The sequence below is a fragment of the Mustela nivalis genome (genome assembly GCF_964662115.1).
Source record: "Mustela nivalis genome assembly, chromosome: 9".
NCBI classification, from domain to species: Eukaryota; Metazoa; Chordata; class Mammalia; order Carnivora; family Mustelidae; genus Mustela; species Mustela nivalis.
In genome coordinates, this window is record NC_139028.1 from 24342326 (window position 1) to 24362151 (window position 19826).

Consider the following 19826-nt stretch of genomic DNA (forward strand, 5'->3'; position numbering starts at 1 on the left):
TCATTATTAGGAAACTCTAATTTGTTTCCCTTGTTAGCTAAAAATATTAGTACAAGTTTAATAGGTTCTGCCTACCCCCAATGAATTTGGGGACTACTCGTGTAGCAATAATTATCATCCATGGATAAGACATCAACACCCCCCCCCACCATGCATTTTGTCATTTTGGGGAAGGGGCAATGTTTATAGAATAAAAGCACATTTAAGATGGCTTTTGTTTTCCAAGTGTATAATTTTATCTTTCTTTAGTAATATAGACTATACAAAAGATTGACATCTTGACTGGTGGAAATTTGCAAAGGATGTCACGTACATTCCCCTTGAAAATCATTGCTGAGAGGGGTAAGAGCTTTTCATATTATGAGCCCTTGGTATTAAAAATATTGATCTATACCACAGAATGATTAGACTATATATCTTCCATCTTTACTGTGTAAAAATGCTTTCCCTCCTCAGAACAGATGTTGCACGGTAGGTACTTGGAGGTCAGCTAGGCTATTTGCATTACCAAGTAGAAAAGGAATCATTATTTTTCATGGAATCTGAGCAAAATTCTATAGTATACATTCTCAGTCCTAGGAGCTTTTATAATTCTCTTCTCCACAGTTCCCCAATTCTTCACCCTCCATTCTTTTTTCCATCTAAATTAAAAATTAAGAAAAGGTAAGAGAAAGCCAATGATACACCAAGGGCCAAGAGGCACTGGTCAGGAAATGGCTTGTATTTTTCAATAGCTCATTCTTCAATGGATGTTACATAAAACAACTTAAATTATTGGTGTTAGCAAATGTTTGAGGTGGGGAAAAATATCCTCTTACATGGAAAAATACCATATGAGGATACTTAAATATCTCACTTTTCTAATTCAGTTCCCACCATCAGAAATAATGCTTGAATGATTCGTTCCAGAAAACAGTCTCATGCATTTTAATCACTCTTATTTCAGAAGAAACATATGAATAAGCTGTTTACCAGCAAATATTGTAACCTACATGATAGACCAGTCATTCTAATTACACTTCAAAAGGGACAGAAATGAAAACCATTTACAGGAACTTCGATTACTGTTCTTGCTGCTCAAGCATGAAAAACAAGAATTCCCCTTTCCACATCTGCTTATACAAAGGGTCATGCTTCACCAGACACTTGTCTTAGTTCTTCAATATTAAATACAAAAAGAACTGAGTTTTAGACTCAATGACATGATTATATCTGCTTGTGGTTAACTTTCATATTTCAAAAGAATCTAAAACCTACCAAATATTTCTGGTTGTCTTCTAGGCAAGAGTGTGGTGAATAGGTGTCTTCTTCTCAAAGTCTTTGGGCTCCAAAGTCCTGAAATTATAAATATATATATATCTATGAATTCTGGGACACAAGAGAAAGGCATCATGGACAGAATGCTAAGAATTGTCCTGCCCTAGAGCCCAAGTTCATCTCTGCACTAGATCACGAAGAGCCACCACTACAGATGGGCAGTTAACTCTTCTGATGATTACACAGCACCACAGTGCATGACTTCCAAATTTGGGAGATATTTGTCAAAATATGAATGTGCCCTCGAGAGTGTTTGCCACATAAGAGAATCATTTATCAAGCAAGTCCTGGCAGCTAGAGGCTCAGAACTCACTGCTGCTTAAGAGGGTAAGCATTGCGTTTCCGTCTCCTTTTGTCTACCAGCCTGAGGATGGTGTGACCCAGCACACCTTTTTAAGATTCAGTGCCTTAAAGCTTAGAGTCTTAAAGAGACACTGTATGAGAGATTTTGATCTAACTTGTGATTTGTTGGAAAAAAGGAAGCCCCTCTATTTTTTCAAGTGTTTAAGGAGGTTGAATTTTCCAGAGTAAAATATTCCTCCATGTTTAACATAGCCAGAGACCACCTTAATTCTTATTAACATTCCTGACTTTTTATTAATGTATCTTGAGGAAAACAGCTATTTCTACTTTATTTAATACATAACCCTCCCTCCAAGCTGTTATTTACATGTACCTCCTAACCAGATAGAGCACTTACAGAATTAGGATGTAAAATTCACCATTCCCTTTTTTCCAACATCTCTTTCCACAATACATTTGACTACTACAATACCTACCTGACTGTTCTTTACAGCATAAATAGACCTTTTAGTATTCAAAACATATTTGACAATGTATTTTCAGTTTAAAAAAAATTAAGCTTAAGATACGGGTAATATTAGTAAAAACAACAGAGTAAGGACCTCTAAAAATTTTCTCCAAAAGCAATGAGAACACTGGAAAAGAATGTCAATAACCTTTAGAAACTAATCAAAGACTTAAGCAATTGGGAAACATGTTCAAGAAAAAATAGCCACATCTTGGTATGAACAATAAGCCTTGTGGCATTTTAAGTCCCCACCACCCTCTCCTCCAACTCTTTGGTGACCATGAAAAGCAGTAGCCCACAATCACAGCTAAGACCAGCAGCCTGGCAACTACCAGAGACAGCAAAAAAAAAAAAAAAAAAAAAAAAGAGCTGTTTGTTTAAAACACAATAGGATAACCAAAAATCTGGGGGATAAAATAAAGTTTCTTTTCAATCAGGTTTCAGTCTTCACCCCACTGAAAGTCTTAATGAGGCATAAAAATGTTCTGAAATGCTGTGGCCTATTCCCAGGACTCTACAGGGCAATACAGATGCATAAAGTGGTGTGGAAGGCCAGCGCCATGCACATGCTCAGGAAAGAGCTGAGAAGGTCTGAGGAGCTCACTCGGGGTAACCTTGAGGCTCCACTCAAGCAGAAAGTAAAGGCTAAAACAGTTGGAAACAGCTTGGTTGAAGGTTAAAGACCTGCCCCAATACGCACATAGAGTCCTTCTGCAAAGACTGGAAGACAGTGGCATCTAAGAAAATCTGTGTCCAATTATTGGCTCACCATTAAGCTAATCAGAGAATTCAGCCACACAAAGACTATATAATACAGGAAAACACTAGATGTATAGCAACAACAAACTCCAAGAATGAGGAGACTCCGCTTTCCAGAATGGCTATGTTATTTAAAATGCCCATTTTTCCTGTAAATAGACTAAACACTCCAATCAAAAGACGTAAGATGATGGAATGGGTGAAAAAGCAAGACCCGTCTATAATTTCAGACCGAAAGACACATGCAGATTAAAAGTAAAGGGAGGGAAAAGCATTTATTATGCAAATGGGAGTGAGAAGAAAGCCAGCATAGAAATAGATCAGACAAAATTAAAGGGGGAAAGAAAAAAGACTATGCAGTCTCCTTTATCTCTTGCTATAATCAAAGGGAGCGATAGAACCAGAAGATATATCAATTGTAAATATTTACATACACAACGTGGGAGCACCCAAATCCATTAAGCAGTTAATACCAAGGTAATTGATAGTGATAGAGCAAAGCAGGGGCCTGTAACACCCCACATATATCACTGGGTTAATCTTCCAAATAAAATCAACAAGGAAACAATGACTTTGAATGACACATTGGACCAGATGGATCTCACAGATATATTCAGAACATTCCATCCAAAAACAGCAGAACACACATTCTTTTCAAGTGCACATAAGACACTCTCCAGAAGAGATCACAGGTTAGAGCACAAAATAAGTCTCAACAAATTCAAAGGCTGAAATCCTACCATGCATCTTTTCTGATCATAATGGTATAAAACTGGAAACCAACATAAGAAAAATCTGGAAAGAGCATAAATACAAGAATGTTAAATAACATGCTACTAAAAATGAATGGGTCAACCAAAAACTCAAAGAGGAATTAAAAAAAAAAAAAAAAAGGACAAAAATACAATGGTCCAGGGCACCTGGGTGGCTCAGTTGTTAGGTGTCTGCCTTCAGCCCAGGTCATGATCCCAGGATCTTGGAATCAAGCCCTGCTTCAAGCTCCCCGCTCAATGGGAAGCCTGCTTCTCCTGCTCCCACCACGTCTGTCAATTAAATAAATAAAAATTAAAAAAAAAAATACAATGATCCAAAATCTTTGGAATGCAACACAATCTAAGAGGAATTTTATAGTAATACAGGCCTACCTCAAGAAGAAAAATCTCAAACAACCTAATCTTACAAGTAAGAGAGATAGAAAAAGAACAAATGAAGCCCCAAAACAGAAGGAAGGAAATAATAAAGATTAGAACAGAAATAAATGATTTAGAAACTTTAAAAAAAAAAGATAGAACGGATTAATTAAACCAGGAACTTTTTCTTTGAAAAGATCAATAAAATTAAACCTTTAGCCAGACTCATCAAAAGAAAAAAAGATCCAAATAAAATCACAAACAAGAGAGAAGAAATAACACACACCATGGAAATACAAAGGATTGTAAGAGGAGATCATGAAAAACTATACGCCAACAAATTGCACAACCTAGAAGAAATGGATAAATTCCCAGAGACAACCTACTGAAACAGGAAGACATAAAAAATTTGAGCAGACTGATAACTAGCAATGAAATCGAATCCATAACCAAAAACTCCCTACAAACAAAAGTCTAGGACCAGGTGGCTTCACCAGTGAATTCTACCAAACATCTAAAAATGAATTAATACCTATTCATCTCAAACTATTCCAAAAAATAGAAGAGGCAGGAACACTTCCATATTAATTGAGTACAGTAACACTCTGATACCAAAATCAGATAAAGGCACCACAGAAAAAGAACTATAGGCCAATATCTCTGATGAACATAGACACAAAAATCCTCAACAAAATACTAGCAAATCGAATCCAACAATACACTAAAAAAAACCACTCAGCATAATCAAGAGGGATTCCTGGCCTGCAAGAATGGTTCAATATTTGCAAGTCAATTAACATCTGATCCTTTCAGGAGATGTAGAAAAGACATTTAACAAAATAAAACATACATTTATGATAAAATCCCTCAAAAAAGTAGGTCCGAATTAAGGCCTTATAAGGAAACCCTTTTAACAATGTACACACACAATGAAATATTCAGCCATGAAAGAAAGAAAGATTACTTGCCATTTGAAACAAGATAGATGAAATGAGAGCAAATAATGCTAAGTGAAATAAGTCAGGAAAGATAAATACCATATGATTTCATGGATATTTGGAATTTAAGAAACAAAACAAATAAAGGGAGAAAAAAGAGAAACCAAGAAACAGACTCTTAAGAGAGAACAAACAGATGGTTAGAGGGCAGGGATACAGGTGATGGGATTAAATAACATAATTGAACAGTACTGACAAATGTACAGAAGTCAATGACTTGTACACCTGAAACTAATACAACACTATACTTATGTGAACTATAATGAAATTAAAAAATAGTATTAAACAAAAGAAACCCACTTCAATCAGGTTTTGGTCTTCACTCCCCTTCAGTGAAAGTCTTCTTAATGACATTTGCCTCCCCCCAAATCTCAAAAATTATATTTTATGTTTTCATCTAGAAATGTTGTAGTTTAATCCTTACATTTTGCTACATGATTTATTTTGAGTTAATTTTGTATATGGTGTGAGGTAAAGCTCAATGTTCTCCCTTTCCATATGGATATCTGATTGTTCCAGCCCCCTCTGTTAAAAAGACTACCTTATGTCTTTTGTCAAAATCAATCGACAGCATATGCATGGGTCTACTGATGGACTCTATTCTGTTCTGTTGGTGTACAAATTTTGACATTTCTTTTCCTTGCTTACTTTCTGTGATACTGTATTCTCCTGCTTTTCCTCTTTGGCCAGTATTCATCTTTTTTCCACATCCTCCTTCTGGTTCTCTGCTTTTATAAATGAGGTATCAAGGCCTTAGTCCTAGGCCTCCCTCTATTTTTCTATCCGCACACTCACCCTCCATCGAAGATTGGTAGGTGTTAACTAGGAAAAAAAAGGAGTGGGAGAAGTAGAGAGAGGGAATGAGGCAGAAACAGAATAAAAATGTCTTAGAATGACACACATAGGTAGAGTCCAGGAGATGAGACAGAATATGATACATGGGAACTGAGCACAGCTGGTCTAGAATGTGAAGGAGGAAAGCAGGAGATGAGGCAAGGCAAAGTTTAATAATAGTCTTGGAGGCACTGCCAAGTTTATACTTAAACCTGCAAGCAATGACGAACTGACATAAAAGGATAGATAAAAAATATTTAATGGTTGTGTAAATAACCATGCAGTCATTAAAATAAAGTTTGTGAAGGATATTTTGCCACTTTTGGAAATTCACATTATGTTTCATTTGGAAAACAAGATCTGTGTAAACTACATAAAATTTATATTTTAACATGAGCACTTTAAAAAGACTTACAAAATGTACCAATTTGTAAAAAAAAAAAAAAAAAAAAAAGACTTACCACGGCACCTGCCTTCAGCTCAGGTCATGATCTCAGCGTCCTGGGATGGAGCCCCCATCAGGCTCCCTGCTCACCAGGGAGTCAGCTTCTCTCTCTCCCACTGCCCCTCTCCCCGCTGTACTGTCTCTCTCACTCTCTTTCAAATAAATAAAGTCTTTCAAAATAAATAAAAGTAAAGATTTATCCATGTATTTTAGAAAGAGAGAGGGTGGGGAGCAGGGGAGGGGCAGAGGAAGAGGGAGACAAGCAGATTCCCCTCTGAGCAGGAAACCCAACATGGGACTGGATCCCAGGATCCGGAGATCATAACCGGAGCCAAAATTAAGAGTGGGACGCTCAACTGACTAAGCCACCCGGGCACCAAAATTACCAAATAGCTATTCCTAAATAACTATTCCTAAATGTTAAGATTGCAGATGGCTTCAACATTCTTCCTTTGCTTTTTTATATTTTCCAATTTTTAAAATAAGCCTATATTAAATCTATAATACTTTAAAAAGCATGCTAGAAAGCAAACTTCCTACGTTTAGAAGAGGTGTCAAGTTACTGCTAAGAATAATGAAGCTGAGTGCCATCACCACTGTGACAGGGTAGGAGACCCACCTTCCATCCATCCACCCATAAACATCAACAACAAGACAGCTCTCCACAAACAGAAAAATAGCTCTGATAGAGTTCAAGGTCCTCTTCCACTTCAGCAAGCAACACAATGGAACAATGAAACCTGAGAACCACCACACAAAAGAGGAAGGAGAAACAGGATCGCTTTCCCAGCACCATCCCATCCCCCAGGTCCCCGAGCCTTTGGGGGCACTGGACAAGGGATTCACTTTGGTCTCATCCGACCCAGAGGTGGAAAATGCTGTAACATACAGAGGTAGTAGGAGCCCGGAAGAAGAGTAGGGCTACCAGCAGAAGCCACCAGCAGGAGTGACCGTGGTTCCCAGTCAACTGTTCTGCGGAGGACAGCAGTAGCTTTTGCCACTGAAGAAACCAATGACCAACACAGCAGCATGGACCCCTACAGATTTCACCACTGAGGGTTCCCCTCAAAGGTTTTCCCCATCACAGCTGACAGCTACCCCCCCTCTCAGAACTAGTATCTATGCGGGCAGCCAGCCCTGGCTTCTGTGGCTATGAGAGCACAGATGCCAGCCGAGATGCTGGTGGCCAACACCCCACCACGGCAGACACATCTGGGGCTAACTAGCCCCTCCGGCTGTGTACCCACATGCCCCTGGCCTGATTTCCATTGCCAACCTCGACCAGCACATGCACACCAGTGGAGAGATCCCACAGCCTTAACAGTGAACACCAAATCCAGAGCCCTTACAGTTGCCTGTGGTCCTGGCCCGGTCTCCTGGGGCTGGCCTGCACCAGTGTGCTCACCTGCAGCTAGCCCCTCCCACTATACATGTGCATGCCCCCAGGCAGATTCCCATCACTGGCTGGTCCTGCTCTGCTGTGCCTCTAGGGTGAGTCTGCAGCAACAGAGTGCATGCTGACAGCTGCCAGTGTGCTTACAGTTAGCTGTGGTGCCATGCTGCTGGCCCTGGCTACCACCTCTGTACCTAATCCAACCCCTGCCACTGCAAGGCATGGGTGGTCCCCACAACCGAGTATCTGTACATCACCAGTTCTGTTCACCTTGGTCGCTGGCCACTGGACCTGGAGGCACCGTTGAGGACTCCCAACAGGCCTTGTAGTCACTGCAATCTCTCTGCAGTCCTTGTCTAGAACCATGTAGCTGTTGATGTCTTGGACCCCAGAAGCCTGAGCTGAACCATCACAAGCCCCCACATGTGGTTCCAGGGTTCCAACATGTTCTGGTGTATCCCCACCCAAGGGGTAAAGGTCTTTCCTAATCAAAATCAGTCCATAAAGTCTGGAAGAGATGACTGTGTCTTCAAATGTGCAGACATCTGTACAAGGCTAGAGGGGTGGTGAAGAATCAGGGAAACATGCCGCCACTAAAGGAACATAGTAAACTATAAACTTAATAGACATAAACTTATATATAAATTTAAGTATATGCCAATAAATATAAAGGGAGAAACAGACAACAATATGATAGAGAACTTTAACACCCCATTTTTAACAATGGAAAGAGCATCCAGACAGAAAATGAATAAGGACACACTAGACTTCAACTATATTTTAGACCAAATGGATCTAAGAGAAATAGACAAAACATCCCATCCAACAGCAGCAGAAAACATATTCTTCAAACGCACATGGAACATTCTCCAGGATACATTGTATGCTAGACCATAAAACAAGTCTTAGCAATTAAAAAATACTGAAATCATACCAAGTAACTTTTCTAAGCACAATGGTATGGAACTAGAAATCAACAACAAAGAAAAGAAAGCCTAGGAAATTCACAAACATGTGAAAGTTAAAAAACACACTTCTGAACAGCTAGTGAAGAAGAAATCAAAAGGGAAGTAAAAAAATATACCTCCAAAAAAAAAAAAAAATATACCTCCAAACAAAAAAGGAAACAATGAAACGAAACTTGAGATGTAGCAAAAACAGTCCTAAGAGGAAAGTTTATAGTGATAAATGCCCAAATTAAGAAAAAAGAAAGATCTCAAATAAAAAACCTAACTTTACACATCAAGGAACCAGAAAAAGAACACATTAAGCCCAGAGTCCAAAAGCTAACAGAAAGAAGGAAATACAAAGATCAGAGCAGAAATAAAGGGCAGAAAAATAGATAAGATCAACAAAATTGGGAACTGGTGTTATGAAGTGGTAAAACTGACAAACCTTTGGCTAGACTTACCAAGAAAAAAGGAGGACTCAAATAATACTATAAATGAAAGAGGTTACATTACAATGGATACACAAAAACCACAAAGAATCATAAAAGGCATTTATGAACAATTATGCCAACAAAACTGGACGACCTACAAGAAATAAGTAAATTCCTAGAAACATACAACCTACCAAGACTGAATCAGGAAGAAATCGAAAATTTGAACATACCACTACTATTGAACCAATAATTAAAAACCTTCCAACAGGGACACCTGGGTGTACAGTTGGATAAGTATGTGACTCTTGATTTCAGCTCAGGTCTTGATCTCAGGGTCGTGGGTTCAAGCCCTGTGTTGGTACTTTAAAACAAACAAACAAACAAACAAAAAAAAAAAACCTCACACAGAAATGCCCGTGATCAGATGGCTTCATGGATGAATTCTATCAAACATTTAAAGAATTAATATCAATCCCTAACAAACTCATCAAAGAAATTGAAGAAGTGGGGACACTTCTACATTCATTTTACAAGGCTGGCATTACCTTGATACCAAGACCAGACAAGGACACTACAAGAGAGCTATAGGCCAAAATCTCAAATGAATATTGATGTAAAAATTCGCAACAAAATACTAGCAAACTGAATTCAACAGTACATCAAGAGGCTTGTACATCATGTTAAGTGGGATTTATCCCTGGGATGCAAGGATGGTTTACCATATGTAGATCAATAAAGATGATAGACCACATTAATAGAATAACATAAAAATCACATGATAATTTTAGAAATGATGTGATGATGCAGATCATCTGCAAAAAACACATTTGACAAAAATTCAACATTCATTTCTGATAAAAATTCTCAATAAAATGAGTACAAAAGGAATGTAGCTCAACATAATAAAGGCCATAGAAGGCAAGCCCACAGCTAACATACTCAAGAGTGGAAGGCTGAAAGCTTTCCCTCTAAGGATCAAGACCAGGGTGCCTACTCTTACCACTCTTATTTAGCATAATACTGGAAGTCCAAGCAGAGCAGCTAGGCAAGAAAAACAAATAAAAGGCATCCAAACCACAAAGGACAAAGTAAAATTGTCTCTATTTGCTGATGACATGATCTTGTATATAGAAAATCCTAATAATTTCGCCAAAAATACTATTGGAACTAATAAATTAGTTCAGTAAAGTTGCAGGAGATAATAATAATATACAAAAGTCAAATGCATTTCTGTACTGAAATAATAAACTATCTGAAAAACTAAGAAAACAATCCCATTTATAATAGTATCAAAAAGAATGAAATACTCAGGAATAAATTTAACCAAGGAAGTGAAAACCACTAAGACACTGATCACAGAAACTGAAGAATACACAAATAAATGAAAAGATACTCCAAGCCATGGATTGGAAGTGTTGGTATTTTTTTTTAAGATTTTATTTATTTATTTGAGAGAGAGAGACAGTGGGAGCATGAGAGGAGAGAAGGTCAGAGGGAGAAGCAGACTCCCTGTGGGGCTGGGAGCCTGATGTGGAACTCAATCCGGGGACTTCAGGATCATGACCTGAGCTGAAGGCAGCTGCTTAACCAACTGAGCCACCCAGGTGCCCGGAAGCATTGGTATTGTTAAAGTGTTCATAATCTCCAAAGCAAACATCACCAAAATTCCAACGGCATTTTTTACAGAAATAGAAAACAACCGTAAAATTGGAATGGAAACAAAAAAGACCCCAAATGGCCAAAGAAGTCTTGAGAAAGAATAATAAAGCAGGAATTATTATCCTTCCTGATTTCGAACTATTATTTCAAAGTGATAAGAATCAAAACAAGTATGGTACTGGAATAAAAACAGATACACAGACCAACAGAACAAAACGGAGCACCTAGAAATAAACCCAAACATATAGTCAACTAATATTTGACAAGGGATCCAAGAATACTCAATGGAGAAAGGACAGTCTCTTCAATAAATGCCAGGAAAACTGGATAATCATATGCAAAAGAATAAAATAGGACCCCTAACCTATACTCATGAAATTATCATGAAATGAATTAAGGACTTAAATGTAATCCTGAAACTATAAAAATCCTAGAAGAGAAAAATAGACAAAAATGTTGATACTGGTCTTGACAAGCCTTTTGCAATATGACACCAAAAATACAAGTGACAGAAATAAAAATAAGTGGTACTACATCAAACTAGAAAGTTCTGCATGAAAGCAACTTACTGAATGGGAGAAGATATTTGTAAATGACATATCCAATAAGGGGTTAGTATCCAAGATATATAAACAGCTGATACAACTCAATATCCCCAAAATAAATAATGAAATTAAAAGATGGGCAGAAGACAGGAACAGACATTTTTCCAAGAAGACATCCAGATGGCCAACAGATACATGAAAAGATGCTCAATATCACTTATCATCAGGGAAATGCAAATCAAAAGTACAATGAGATATCACCTCACACCTGTCAGAATGTCTAAAGTCAACCACACAAGGAACAAGTGTTGAAGATGTGGAGGAAAAAGGAACCCTTGTGCACTGTTGGTGGGAATGCAACTGGTGCAGCCACTCTGGAAAAAGTACAGGGGTTCCTCAAAAAGTTAAAAACAGAACTATCCTGGGGCACCTGGGTGGCTCAGTGGGTTAAGTCTCTCTCTGCCTTGGGCTCAGGTCATGAATCCAGAGTCCTGGGATCAAGCCCCGCATCAGGCTCTCTGCTCAGTGGGGAGCCTGCTTCCCTTCCTCTCTCTCTGCCTGCCTCTCTGCCTATTTGTGATCTCTGTCAAATAAATAAATAATAGAACAATCCTACAACCCAGTAATCACACTACTGGGTATTACCCACAGAAAATGAAAACACTAAATTGAAAAGATACATGCACCCGTTGATTATAGCATTTACAATAACAAAGATATGGAAGCAGCCCAATTGTCCTTCAATAAGTGAATGGATAAAGATGTCTCTCTCACACACACACACACACCATGGAATATTACTCAGCCATAAAACAGAATAAGAGCTTGCCATTTGCAACAACATGAATGGAGCCACACAGTATCACCCTAAGTTAAATAAGTCAGCAGAGAAAGACAAATACCATATGATTTCACTCATGTGTGTTTAAGAAACAAAACAAATGAACAAAGAAGAAGAGCAGACACAAACCGAGAAACGGACTCTTAACTACAGAGAACAAACTGACAGCTACCAGAGGTGAAGTGAGTGGGGAGGATGGAGACTGAAGAGTACACTTATGATATAATGATAAATAAAAATGGGGTGCTTGGGTGGCTCAGTGGGTTAGGCCTCTGCCTTCGGCTTGGGTTATGGTCTCAGGGACCTGGGATCGAGCCCTGCTTCAGGCTCTCTGCTCGGTGGGGAGCCTGCTTTCTCTCTCTCTTTGTTTGCTGCTCTGCCTACTTGTGATCTCTGCCTGTCAAATAAATAAAATCTAAAATAAAATAAAATAAAAAGCTCTGCACAGCAAAAGAAACAAGGAACAAAAAGAACAGGCAACCTATGGAATGGGAGAAAATATCTGCAAACCACCTAACAAGGAGTTAGTATCTAAAATATGAAAGGAGATAATACAACTCAACAGCATCAAAAAAAAAAAAAAAAAAAAAAGACACACAATCAAAAAACGGGCAAAGGACCTGAATAGACATTTTTACACACAAGACATACAAATGGCCAGCAGGTACATGAAAAAGTGCTCAGTCTCACCAACCATGAGGGAAATTCAAATCAAAACCACAGTGAGACACCACTTCACGCCTATTAGGATGGCTAGCACTAATAAGACAAGAGATAACAAGTGCTGGCAAGAATGTGAAGGGAACACTTGTGCATTGTTGATGAAAGTGTAACTTGGTGCCAACCACTGTGGAAAAGTGTGGAGATTATTTTAAAAAAAAATCAAAAATGGGAAAAAATGTAAAAATGTAACTATCATATCCAACAATTTCACTTCTGGCTATATAGTCGAAGGAAATGAAATTACTGTCTTGAAGAGGTATCTGCACTCTGGTGTTCACTACAGCAGCATTCACAATAGCCAGCACATGAAAACAACCAAAGTGTCTATCAACAGATTAATAAATTATATTAATAAATTATATATATACTATGTATATACACCCATATATATAACTACACACACACACGCAAGAATGTTTAATCAGCCTTTCAAAAAAAGGAAATCCTTCCCCTATAACAGCAAAGATGGACCTTAAGGGCATTATGCTAAATGAATTCAGTCAGACTGAAAGAGAAAGACAAATACCATATGATCCCCTCTTCAATGTAGACTTTTCAAAAGGTGAACTCACAGAAGCAAAGAGTAGAACCTTGGTTGCCAGGGACTGGAGGTGGGAATCGTGGAGATATTGGTCGAAGAGTGCAAACTTCCAAGTTATACAAGGAGTACGTTCCAGGAATCTAACACACAGCATGGTGACCATGGTTAACGCTACCATACTGTATACGGGAAGTTGTTTTAAGAGTAGACTTGGAATGTTCTTAGGTTAAGGACAACAATGGTAATTATGTGAGGTAAAAAATGTGTTCACCAACCTTTCCGTGGTAAACATTTCACGATAGATCTAGGTCTTAAACCACCACAATTGTATGTTCTATGTAATTATATCTCAATAAAGCTGGGGGAAGGAAAGAATAATTAAGCTGTAAGTTTTATGTGTTCCAAAGTTTGGGTCTTACGATTTCGTTTATTTCTAGTTCTGAGCTCAGTGTTTGACAGATCATAGGCATGACAGATGAAGGAAAAAAAACCTTAAGGGACTTCAAACCATCGGTTGGTGAGAAAATTTCTGGATTGAAAGAATGATTCCATTGGAACATTCCCTAAGGAACATACAAATTACAACACCCATATCTGGTTCAAACTAATGTAGACTGTTGAAAAGACTCCTTACTTCAAATCACTTTAAAATATTTATATAAACCTTCTCCACTTTTGATAATGTGGTGTAAATGAATGAGAGCCTATTTTGAAATGATCTGATCACTTAGGACCAATATTCTACTTACATAAATACAAACTGCTGTTATTATGTTTCAGCCTCACACTAGAGTCCTGAGCCAGCTTTTAAAATTTTCTATATAAATTTGCTCACAAACTGGTGAGCCAAAGAGATATAGCAAAGGCAGCGAGCCAGGCAAATTTGCATCTGGATTCTCTGTAGGACTCTGGGAAAGTGTTGCCTTGCAGTTTCAGAGCGAAATTTATTTGTGTAGTACAGATGGTTGCCTCAAGAACAGTTTGTAACACAAATTGCTATTATAGTGTGTCGTTCTCATTAATTTAGAGCCAGATCAGTTTTGCCCCAGTTACAAATGGATTAAAAAAAAAAATCTGTCCATTTCGGGCTTTCGATTATATATACATACATAGTGAAGTATAATAATTAGTACTTCATATATACATACACACAAGACATATGTCGATATGGGCTATATATCTGCTTTAACTCAGGCGTTGACATAAGGATGTGTGCACATCATAACTCATGTGTCCGCCTCCCTCTCTTGAGGAAGCACTTTTAGGGGCTGGTATTCCGTTCATTCCTGAGTCAGTCCTTCTAACAGCTGCTACTTAATCCTCTCTTCTGTTTTCTGCTTATTTCACATCTGATCATTATTCAAATGAGCTTCTCCTGATATAAAGCCTTTTACAGCCAAGAGGGGCTCCACGGAGTTGTGCTCAGGCGGATTCCATGTAACAGAGATCATGGAAAGCTTTTTAGAGGAAGTTTCGCTTGAACCAAGTCTTGGAAGACGCAAAGGAATAAGCTAGGCAAGCGAAGATGCCTTCTAGGGAGAGGACTGTGCAGTGTCTTATCAATTCAGGCGAAGGGTGAATCTGGCACTGAGAAACAATAACGTGTTAACCAGCACGGTGTGCTTACAGACACACGAGCTATCTAACCTAGCTGGAGTTAAGACGTAAGCCCGGAGAAGTGACAAGATTGCGAAGGGACTAGACTACGTAATGAGTATGATTTTATAGGTGTGGGCACTGTTTGCAGAATTTAGTGTGGTTGACCATTTCCCTTTACTTGGTAGTTTGGTTTTTTTCTGCCCCACTTGAACCCACCGAGTCTTTCTGGCACGGGAGATGTGTGGTCTAGTTCTGTCTTCCCCAGTTAGCAGTGCTCTCGGGATTATTACAAATGCCCTCTAAGCTGGTCTCACATTCTTCTAGCTTCAGTCCCCAGCAGCTGCCTGATGTGCTCATTATTCCTAGAAGTAAATAATGGGCAAGAACAGAGCCGACCCTGATGGTAGGAGGAAGGGTGGTTGGGGTGCAGGTGCAGAAATCACGTAGTAGGGATGGGGCAGACTCCATGGTTGGTTGGTTGAGCAACCTGTGTCATCAAGACCATTACTTCTTTCCCTCTCTTTTCTCCAGAACCACAGGATCTGTATCAATCCAGGACTGGTTTTCCCTCCAGGCTATAGGACAGCTGCCAGTTACAACAAGGCCTGTTTACTCCTTTGTTTACATCCAGAAGAGGAGAGAAACTGCCTCTCCCTAAGCCACCAAAAGGAAGTCTTTATCCTCAGTCTTTGGGGGCCCATTTATGTTTCCCCCAAACAATGGTAGGGCTAGGTCCTTGAAACAGTCACTGGCTTCCTAACCAGGGCCTATCAGTGGAGCTCACGGCATTTCCTCAAAGCTTCTTGCTGCCATACATGCAATGGGAAGGGAGAGTGAACATTGAAGCATCAAGCACTCCATCCACTACAAAATACTTGCTCAGAAACCCTTGCATTTTCACTGGTGATCCTTGATTGTACATTCATTTTGGAGTTTGCTAGGATAAAAGGAATTACGGTGCGTCTTCCAGTTAGTGTCTAAAATAAGATCTTTGCAAAAGTTATGTGCCATTCTGAGATTGCTGTTAGATTTACGCAGTTGATAATGTTAGGGTCGAGAAGACCTCAACCTAGGGAGGCGCAGAGGAACGACACCAAGGCAGCTCTTTCTGCAACAGCATGGGCTTTATTGTTCCAGCATGCTGGGGCTCTGCAACATACCCGAAGATCAGGCAGAGGCTGAGAGCCCTGATCAAGGGGAGCATATGGTTTTTATACTTTTTTTTATACAAAGGCTTGTCACAAAGCCACAATCACAGTGACCTCTTTACGCAGTTAAAGTTCCTGGTGTACTCTGCACAGTTTACATTTTTCAGTTAGCCATATCTTATCATCTGGGTGCTACTTCTCAAGGTTCAGCCCGCAAAGCAGCAGAGCAGTTACAGAAAAGCAAGTTAGCAGAAGCTCCACACAATTTAACTCTTTCAGCTCTGGATCTCTTCAATAAAATATCAAGACTGAAACGTAAATAAAAAATGTCAACTAATTGTTTTTGACCTAGTTGGAAAAAAAGGTCAACTGTAAGATAAATCACTTTAAGCTAAAAGTCACAGCTAAACATTAAGAGCAATGAATATGTCCAAACACACACGAGAGAGCCTTTCAGTCCAAGCAAGACCTTTCCCCTCGCAACCCAAGTCTGTCTTACACTCCAGGCACAGTGCACGAACATACACACGTTTCCACAAATATATCCAGGGCAGAAGATCTAAATGAAATCCGTTAGGAAGTATCAATGTATTTCATCTGTAGGAAGTTTCTCAGTGTCATAGCATCTACATGGATAGAATACATAGTATTTCCTTGCTTTAAAATTTATATGAAGAAGTAATATATGCACATTGCCAAAAAAACAAAAACAAAACCCAGCATCAACAGACAGTAAAAGAAAAACAAAGTCTCTTTCTCCATTTCCCCGGAGTCCTCCCCCCATTACTCTATAGGCCTAGGTTATCAGTTTCTTATGTGTCCTACCCCAGATAATTTCTATATATGAAAATACATATGTATCCTTTTTAAAAATACAAAATGGGGGGTGGGGAGTTGCCTAGGAAACTCAAGTCTGTTAAGTGTCTACATTTTGCTCAGGTCATGATCCCACGGTCCTGGGATTGAGCCTCACACAGGGAGACTGCTTCTCCCTCTCCGTCTGCCTCTGCCCCTCCTCCCGCTTGTGTGCTCTCTCTCTCTCAAATCAATCAATCTTAAAAAAAATAATAATAATAAAAAAGAACATGTGCTGCAAACAGTTCTGTCCTCTGTGCATTTTGTGAATTTATTCACACAGATAGAGTGACCTGAATCTTGAACAGCCACATGGAGATATATCTCAGGACCTTACAGTGGAGGTGAGGGCAGCATTGGAACATAGACAAAAAATGGGGTGAGAAGGAACTCTCCAGTGCTCAGGCAGGGGAGATGCAATAAAAAACAGAAGGTCTGGAGGAAAGGGCCACAGCACTGGGAAGTAAGGGGGAAAACCAGCCAATGAGGGATAAAAGTGAAGCAGATAGGAGGTTGGAGCCCCACAAATTGCCTAAAGTTGATTTTTAATCTTTCAAGAAGTTAGAAACTGAAAGTTTTACCACGCTTCGGAAAACAAAGAGTTCGTCACTTGAGTCATGATTTTTTTTTTTTTCCTATTTGTATTGATGGCTATTTTTTTCAAGTTGTTATTTAAACTCCAGGTAGTTAACATACAGTGTAATATTAGTTTCAGATATAGAGTCTAGTGACTCCTCACTTCCACACAACACCCAGTGCTCATCACAAGCGCCCTCCTTAACGCCCATCCCCCTGCCCACCTCCCCTCTAGTAAACCTGTTTGTTCCCTGTAGTTAAGGAGTCTGTTTTCTCATTTTTGCCTCTCTCTCCCTCTGCCCCATGCTCATCTGTTTTGTTTCTTAAATTCTATACATGAGTGAAATCTGGTATTTATCTTTCACTGACTTATTTCACTTGGCGTAATACTCTCTAGCTCCATCCACGGCATGGCAAATGGCAAGATTTTGTTCTTTTTTATGGATGAGTAACATTCGATAACACTCCATTGTGTGTATATGTGTGTGTGTGTATATATATATATACACCACTTCTTTATCCATTTATCAGTTGACAAACAATGCAGGCTTTTTCTATAATTCAGCTATTGTTGATAGCGCTGCTATAAACATTAGGGTGCATTATCCCTTCAAATTAGTATTGTTTGGATATTTGGGGTAAATACTTGGTAGTGCGATTGCTGGGTCGTAGGGTAACTCTATTTTTAACTTATTGAGGAACCTCCATGCTGTTTTCCAGACTGGCTGCACCAGCCTGCATTCCCCCCACCAGTGTCGGAGGGTTCCCCTTTCTCCGCATTCTCGCCAACACCCATTGTCTCCTGTGTTGTTGATGTTAGCCATCCTGACAGGTTGAGGTGGTGTCTCACTGTGGTTTCGATTTCTGGTTCCCTGATGCCGAGTGATGTGGAGCATCTTTCATGTGTCTGTTGGCTCTCTGGGATGTCTTCTTTAGAGAAATGTCTACTCACGTCTTCTGCCCATTTTTTAACCGGGTTATTTGTTGAAGGGGCTATCTTTGAGCAAAAGCCTTACCTCCTCCTGTATTCCTTTAAGCTGGAGTATCCCTGTTTGAGATTCTGTAATCCACCACTAGATGGACCTATTTGATATTTTGTCTTCAGAGAAAAAACAGCTTTATATTCAGTGAAGTCTTCCTAAGAAAGATTTAGATCACTGATCTTAAAACAAGATTTGAGTTTTAAAAAGAGAACCACTCATACAAAATAATGAATGAAATAAACTCACATCCTTAAATAATGTTAATAAAAACAAACACCTGTGTGTAAAACCCCCGGCTTAAGAAATCACATACAGCCCAATAAATCTTCTAAGCTAACTGCACTCCCCCTCTCTTCTCCCTTTCCTTCGCATGCGTATGAAGCCAATATTTTGAATTATAAATTAGCAGATACTTTTAAAAAAATTAGCTTTACAATATATGATATGTCACTAAACAATATAATGTTGAATTTTTCTAGGTTTTGTAGCTTATCTTGTCTCACTTTGATTCTATTTCTCAGATTCACCCATGTTGGTATGTATAGCTCCAGTGCATTTTTTTTTTCAAACTGCTCTAGGATATGCTGCTGTATGAATAGACTAAAATTCATTTATCTGTGTTACCAATTTTAGACTTGCTTTTTTCATTCAATACTATAATTTTTAGGATTCTCATTTTCATTATGCAACTAAAATTTAGACAGATTAAACACTGTTGATATGTAAACTGTGTTGGATAATTCCAATATCAGTCGAGGGAGTCTGACCCTCCAGTTTGTTTGTTTGTTTTTCCTGCTGATGTTCATTTAGGCGGGCTTGTTTCTTCATGTGCTTTGGTAATTAAGAAAAAATTGTGAGTGCATGTTCCTTAGGTGGCAGGTCTCTCAAAATGTTTTGTTTTCTCCCCCGTGGTTATATATCCTAATTAACTGCCAGGAGCTCTCCATTTCTCTTATCTGGAAATCACTGCACCCATTGCTCAATCAGGATAATAGTCTCTGTCTTCAGCAATGGGAGGGAGGCGGGCAATTACTCTTTCCTTTGGGCAGGGAGATCCATGGCTTGTCGTGTTCTCCAAAGATGAGTATTTTAGAAAGCCTGGTGGCAAAGCTATTGCCATCTTTCACATGAGCCACATCAAGAGCAGCTTGTCTCCCTCCTTTTCTCTCTCTGTCAGTGGCCCACGTTAGCACATTCAGTCAACATACATAACTAGCAGAACTTGATGGAATGCCCAATTGATTTGGCCAAGTCCTGAATCAATCTAAGAGGATTGTCAATCTGG

The 19826-nt window shown here is 39.0% G+C and overlaps 1 long non-coding RNA gene across 3 annotated transcripts in view; it reads right to left on the reverse strand.

The window, feature by feature from the left end:
- The window catches only part of LOC309840992, a 41813-nt gene that overhangs the window by 4363 nt on the left and 17624 nt on the right, over positions 1-19826 (reverse strand). The window contains exon 2 of one of the 3 annotated variants that reach the window (XR_014298890.1): positions 1258-1359. This is a non-coding gene — a long non-coding RNA (uncharacterized lncRNA). Of the gene's footprint in view, positions 1-1257; positions 1369-19826 lie in introns of all 3 variants that reach the window. The other 2 variants (XR_014298891.1, XR_014298892.1) reach the window with 2 other exon arrangements.